The 7545-nt window shown below is 40.2% G+C and overlaps 1 long non-coding RNA gene across 1 annotated transcript; it reads right to left on the reverse strand.

Moving 5' to 3' along the window:
• Positions 1-710: 710 nt before the first annotated feature.
• On the reverse strand, positions 711-2121 carry LOC110712667. The gene is made up of 3 exons (XR_002509648.1): positions 1750-2121; positions 1123-1198; positions 711-1030 (listed from the first exon to the last, which is right to left on the reverse strand). It is a non-coding gene; the product is annotated as an uncharacterized LOC110712667 (long non-coding RNA).
• Between the last annotated feature and the right edge of the window lie 5424 nt (positions 2122-7545).

A 7545-nucleotide genomic window follows, 5' to 3' on the forward strand; every position in this document is an offset into this window, starting at 1 on the left:
TATTGTGGAAAGTGGGGTTTCCTCCATATATTTGAGTTAGACATCCTCATCATCACTCTCCCAGACTCTGTTGATGCTAACATTTCTTTCTGGTGGGATTTGGACCAACTTCTTACGGTCAATCAATCTTTGGATTAAATCTTTGAATTTAAAACATTGTTCTATGGTATATGACAATAGAATTCATATTCCTTTTCAATGATTCAAATGGTCTTGGTCCGTGAGGTTTGATCTTCCCACTCTCAAAGAGTATTTTAAACATGTTTGCATAAGAAGTCCTAATTAGAGTGTAAGACTTGTCACTCCTTTTGGGTGCTTTGACTACTTGGAGAGAAAATGGTTTTCTCTTAGTAGCCTGTGTAGGTGTGAGGATCCATACTTCCTCTTTTATGGAAAGTCGTTGACTTTTAGGAAGATCCACTACTACAAAAATGGGCAAAGAAACCCATTGAAATATGCTTGAGAGATCACTTTTGGAAGGGTCTCTATCTCAAGAGTCTCTTTGATTAAAAAACCCTTTTTTTATGAGGGGTATGTTTGTGTGGACAAAGAGACCCGTTATCAGTGACAATGGGTCTATCATTTACGCGATAAGATTAATAGTTTCGAAGAGAAAGAGACCCGTTGTTTGATATAAGGGGTATGTTTAGGTGTATAAAATAGACCTGTCAGGTCAAATAACGGGTCTATTTGTTCTTTATATTTTGAAATTTTTTTTTTTTTTTTTTTTTTTTTTTTTTGCGTTTTGCATTTTAATTAATTTTGTTTTTATGTTCTATACAAATTGGCAGAATTGAGGAGCTAAATTATAAATTGGTATTAGTAATTTGTACACTTAATTTGTATGTAACATGCAAGTTACACTTCAAATTGATGAGAGGAAAAAAATAAAATTCAACGAACATAAAATCCCGTGAAAAAAATTGTTTGAATTTATTGAAATTTACAATTACAATTATAATTACATTAATTAGACTTGTGTACTCCATTTGCTACCTTCTTTGTTTGAAGGTAACAACATCAAACAGATCTGAAAAAACAAAATTAATATAATGAATTTTATAATTGAGAATTCCATATAAACAAATTAGAAATAAAAATGACAGACAAAACTAGGCTTACGTCAATAGATCTTCGGTGAGCAAATTGGATTGCTTGAATGCCCTTTCCTTATAAATGAGCAGATCTGTAGAATACCCTGTTCAAGTAGAAAAAGAAATGAAATACTCGTGAATAATGTAACTAAAATCCCAAAAAACAATTATAATAGAATAACCCCAAATTTTACATTTTAATAAATCAAAAAATATTTCAATATTTTAATTTGATAGGGAATATTCATAATGTTTTCATAATCTAAAGGTTTGAACATATCAATACCACCTTTGACATCAATTGTGTTGTCTAATAACCTCACAAAACGTTCAATTTCCACACTTTGTATATCATTAGTGTAGTAAGGTTCTACTGATACCGAAAATACTTCAATCATACAACCCGTTTACATAATTAACAAAAGCAAATTAAGCAAGAAACCAAGAAGAAAAAAAAGTTGAGCAAATTAACTAGAAAAAATTGTTTTCAATTACTCAATTTACTCAGCTACTAAATCAGCCACAACTTCATAATCAAAGCACATAACCTTACATAAAATCAACAGCAAACTAAAACCCTAGAAAATTCAAAATTCCACACAAACAGAAAAATTAATTGAAACTCGTAGAATTATAAACTCGTAAAATTCCATACAAAGCTTCGAAAGTCGACATGGTTGGGCGCTGCTGCGGTTCCGAAGGAGAAGTGTGAAGCGTGGTGCGATTATTTAAGCTTTAATTGGTGGTGATGAAATAAACAAGGAGGCGTTGAGGAGGAGATGGAAGCAGCATTTTTTGCTCCAAGAGAAAAAAAATATATGAGAGGAGAGTGAATGAGAATAGGAAAGCGACGTGAAGGAGGTAAATTGAAATGGGGAATATGAAGAGAAAGAAGTAGGGTTTTGTTATCAATCCTTTAAGTGATGGGCCCTTACACATATATGAGACCTGTTAAGTCAATTACAGGTCTCTTATTTTTTTTCCTCCATTTTTTTATGGGCCCTATGATACATAAGAGACCCATTATCTCTAATATCAGATTTATTATATTAAAGAGAGCCGTTGAATTAATCAACGGCTCTTTTATTATAGGTTCCTTTGCCATTATTGTAGTAGTGATCACTCATGGCATCGAAAATAGTTTCCTCCTCTTCCTCGATAACACGAGCTTCTTTGACTGGTTTAATGAGGGATGATGGGTCAATATCACTTTCCTCATCGAAAATAGCCAAAGAATCTGAAAGTGGGGCGCTATTGATACTTGGCTTCTTGCTTGCGGGAGGCAATGAGAGTTTGTTGCTATCAATAAGATCTTGAATTGCTTCCTTTAGCTTCCAACAGTTTTCAGTAAGATGACACCTACCTTGATGGTATTTATAATGTGCATTGGGGTTCCAAATAGCCATCCTCCTTTCGACTGGTAGATCTCCAAATGGTCCAATGGGAGTTATAAGACCTTTCGCATGAAGGCGATCAATGCGGTGTCATAACTCATGCCAATAGGAGTTAAATTCTTCCTAAATGGCTTTTTTTGTCCTTGATTATTCATAGCAAGGACTTCATTCAGATTAAAGGTACTAACATTGTTTAAGTGGGTGGTTTTGGAAGAAGAAGGATTGTTGTTCTTCTTTCCTTTCCAGCCACTATTAGAGTTGTTAGCAGCTTTTAGCTTTGTAAGGTCGTCCTTGATGTTGATTCCTATGTCATAAAAGGCCTTGAAAGTATTCAGATTGCTTTAATATTTGGGATGCTTAGAATATTTTTTTTTGAGGTTCTTAATGAACATCCTTACAGATTCTTTTTCATTAGGTAGCTCAAGCATTTTAGCAGAAGTTTCCCTCCACTTGTTAAAGAAGGAGGTGAACCCTTCGTTCTCTTTTTGTTTTAACATTTCAAGTTCTCTATGGTCAGTTTCAACTTGAATGTTACATTTATATCTATCAATGAAAGCGTTTACTATCCCAAATAAAGTAGCTCTTTTCTTTGTCAAGGGAAAAGAGTGTTGGCAAACGGTTTCAAGAGATAAAGAGAACAAAGAGTGAAAGACTTTCCTATCCCCTTAATAATCATTATGGTTTCAAAAGTTCTTAAGTGGAAGTAAGGATTGTCAGTAGGTTTGAACCTAGGGATGTCATTGGCATTGAACTTCTGGGGAAGAAGCTCCTTGTCCATTAAGACCCCTTGTGAGCTAATGCCTTGGAACTTGTAGTCATTGGAGAGATTGTTCAAGCTTTCCTCCATTCATTGCATCTGTTGCTGTCTTGCAGGGTCATTGACTTGAAGAGCTATAGTCTTCATCATTTCATTTACATTAGCCAAGTCTTGCCCAAGTTCATTGATTTCTTCTTCAGTTGCCCTTATCCTCTTAGCTTTTCTCTTTTGACGGATCGGTTTATCAAAAAGGGAGATTTGGACAAAAGCATTGTCCTTGATTAGCTGACCTTCTCTTCTTGACCAAGTACTATAAATTAAACCATTTGTTTTAATGAATTGACTCCAATTGACTTTGATTTTATTGATTTTTTTTTTCTAAAAAAAAGGCAAAAATAGGGTGCATATATTTGGGAATCAAGTATAAGGTTTAAACAAGTATGGTTTAATTGGAGGATTAATATCCGTCTTCCCCCCCCCCCCCCTAAAAAAATGACTGAAAACACGCGCACATTAGACTCTCTAGACATAGTCAAGGTGAAACATACATAGAGTGTGTGCTTTTAATAGTGAGTGAAAGTGGCATGCTTTGACACTTGTGTGAGACCATGGGACTATGTGCTTAGACTCAATTAAGGGCTAAATATATATTCTGTCATTTAAAATAATTGATTAATTAGACTCAATGTGAGGACTCGAGCAAAAAACTGGACTGTTCCCGAAGCAACAGGACTGTCGCTATAGGCTAAGACCCAACGCGATGCGACTGTGTTGCATAACGCTGGACACTAGCGTGTCGCGCCACAGTCCAAACTCCTAGGCCATTACTGGAGCAGTAGTGTGGTCTGTTTTCGATGTTTTACTCTAAAAGGACAAGCTTATAGTCGTACTAATTAAGTCAAGTTTGATCAATTTCTTTAGACACATATTATTTAATTAAGCAAAGTCCTTTAGTCATTAATTAGTTTATTTAGACTCATTCACAAGTCAAACAAACGATTAGTGTAAGCACACATAGGTTATGCACAAGTAAAGAATGCACAAGTAGTCAAGTAAGCACAATATGATGCAATGAGTGTGCAACCTAACTATGGCTCTAGTTCTCTAAAGTTCAAGGATAATGGTTAGTCAAAAAGGGTCCGTGGTTATGAGTCCGAATGCACCCCGTGGAATCCTTACCTTTAGAAGGGTTGGCGCGAGTGGATGGGACCCCACGAGATAAACTCGCTTCCACGGTTTGGTGAATTCAACAAACTTGGATGTACCCGTCGTTGCCATGAGCGTTCGATTGGGTAGATGGAGAGTGAATTCCCAGAGGGATTTGGCCATATGTAGAACACATATGGGTTCAAGAAAGTGAGAAAAACTTAATCAGGAAGTAGAACCGAGCGAACAATACTAGAATCGGTCGAAACAAAGAAGGCAGATTTCTGGCTCGGTATTGGAAAAACATGGTGCGAGACAACAAGGCCAGTTTCCAGAAGATAGATCTGCCACCAAACGACATTAATGTCGCGCATGAAGCCAATTTGGACAACGCATCCGCCTGGTTGTTATCTGACCTGGGCACTTGACTCAAACGGAATTCCTCAAGTGCCCCGACCTCTTCTTTGACTGCCTGAAGGTACTTGTTCATAGCCGGATGAGTTGCCTCATATTTTCCCTCATACTAGCTTACGACCATCTGTGAATCTGAGTAGCCGTCAATTTTGGTTGCCCCTGCTGCCTTACACATGCGAATTCCGGCTAGCAGGGCTTCATATTCCGCCTCGTTATTTGAGGCTTGAAACTCAAACCGCAGTGCATATTCAAATATGTCCCCCTTAGGGGACTCGTATATAATTCCTGTACTGCAGCCGTTCTTTGTCGAGCTCCCGTTTACATACACTTTCCAAACCTGATCACTGTTATCCGGCTGAATCGGTCGTGTCATTTTAACAATAAAGTCGGAAAATGCCTGACCTTTCACTACCTTTCTAGGTTCAAAAGTGATTTCAAGACTTTGCATTTCAATAACCCATTTCAGCATTTTGCCGGATGATTCCAAGGTAGATATTGGCCGCTTGAGGGGCTGATCGGTGTAAATTACCACCGAATGGGCTAGAAAATACGGCTTCAATTTCTTGAAGGCCATGCATAGGGCAAGGCCAAATTTTTCAACCATAAGATACCGGAGCTCGGCATTTTTTAGAACATGGCTAATGAAATAGACCGGGAGCTGAATGTCGTCTCTCTTAGCAAGGAGAACAGCACTGAGAGCATGATCTGAGATGGCTAGGTACATATATAACGACTCTTTGGGCAGAGGGATAACAAGCCTTGGCAAAGAGTGCAGGTGCTCTTTCAGCTTTTGAAAGGCCACCTCAGCATCATCCCTCCATTCAAATCTGGTCTTCTTCCTAATTGCTTGGAAGAAGTAAAGGCATTTGTCACCTGACCGGCTGAGGAACCTCCCTAGAGCCGCCAGGCAACCGGTTAATCTTTGTGCTTCCTTGACTGTGCAGGGTGACTTCATGTCAATTACCGCCTGTATCTTCTCGGGGTTAGCCTCTATCCCCCTTTGATCAATCAAGAATCCGAGAAACTTCCCAGACTCAACACCAAAGACGCATTTATTAGGATTTAACATAACCTTATGCCGCCTGAGTGTGGTGAAGGTTTCTCGGAGATCAGCAAGGTGATCCGCCTGCTGCTTGGATTTGACTATCATGTCATCAATGTACGCCTCCACATTCCTCCAAATTTGATTAATGAAGACCGTATTAATCATCCGTTGGAATGTAGCTGGTGCATTTTTCAAGCCAAACGGCATCACAGTGTAAGAGAAAAATCCATGATCAGTGACGAAGGCCGTCTTCTCTGGATCTTTTTTCCATAGGGGTATCTGATGGAAGCCGGAGTAGGCATCCATGAAACTCATCAAGGCATGCTCTGCTGTCGAATCGACCAAAATGTCGATCTATGGAAGTGGGTAACTTTCCTTAGGATATACCTTGTTGAGGTCTGTGTAATCAACACACATACGCCAAGTACTATTCGGCTTCTTTACAAGCACAATATTCGCCACCCAGTCAGGAAAATTACATGGCCGAATGAACCCAGCGTCCAATAGCTTTTTTACTGTGGCAGCTGCCGCATGACTTCTCTCCTCACCGTGTATTCTTTTCTTTTGCCTAATGGGCTTCTTTTTAGGATCTATGGCGAGTTTGTGGACAGCAAGATCCGGGCTAACCCCTTGCATATCCTCCACTTCAAAGGAAAAAATGTCTTTGAATTCTTTCAGCAGGAGGTGCAGATCTGCACCCAATTTAGCATGAGCAGCCATCCCAACCTTAACAGTATGCTCCGGATGGCTGTCGCCAAGAGGTATATCAATATGGTCTCCAGCCGGTTGGGGACGGAGCTCCGCTGACCGCTCCCCGGTCAGTGATTGTTATTTTTTCTCTTTCTTCACCTCCACCAGCAGCGGTGCCTTTCTTTTCTTTCCGGCTGCTAATGGGGCTAGGGCTGGGTCGGCATCCTTGACACTGCAAGGTCTATTTGTTCTGGGCCTTGATCGCCTAGGGTCACAGTATCTTTGACGGCTGAGAGGTAGCACTCCCGGGCCGTCTTTTGATCCCCATTCAAGGAACCAACAGAGCCGTCATCCCTCTCATACTTGATGAGCATGAGAGAAGGGATGATTACAGCCTTGGCTTCGTTGAGGGTTGGCCGACCTAGAATAATGTTATAGGCGGTCATCTCCTCAATGACCAAGAACTTGACGACCAGGTGTCGTCCTTTTCCTTTTTCACCCAGCCGGATTGGTAAATCAACCCTTCCGACTGGGTAAACCATTCCACCCCCAAAGCCAATCAGGAGGTGTGTTACCGGATACATGCTGCTGACATTGTAGCTAGCTTTTGCAGGTACCGGAGACTGATGATGTCCGATGAGCTTCCAGTGTCAATAAGGATTCGTCCAACCAGCTGGTTGGCAACCTTACATTCAATGACGACCAGGTCGTCACGCGGACAGCGAACGCTGCCCCTGTCCTTCTCAATGATCAGAACGTTTGGGAAGGAGGAGCTAGCAGACGCTTAATCATCATAATCATTGTCCATCTTTTGAAGATGGCTCTTGGTGCCCCGGATGGTAGGGCCACTGCATGAGAACCCGCCTGCTATGGTGTAGACCGGCTCCTTATCTGTGTCCGAACTACTAGCAGGATGGGGTGTCTTAGACGACTGCCCCGTCTTCTTCTTATTAGTCCCTTTGGACTTAGAGATATAGGAATTTAACATCCCCTTGTCAGCCAGAC

Source organism: Chenopodium quinoa, unplaced genomic scaffold (genome assembly GCF_001683475.1).
Source record: "Chenopodium quinoa cultivar QQ74 unplaced genomic scaffold, ASM168347v1, whole genome shotgun sequence".
Taxonomy (NCBI): Eukaryota; Viridiplantae; Streptophyta; class Magnoliopsida; order Caryophyllales; family Amaranthaceae; genus Chenopodium; species Chenopodium quinoa.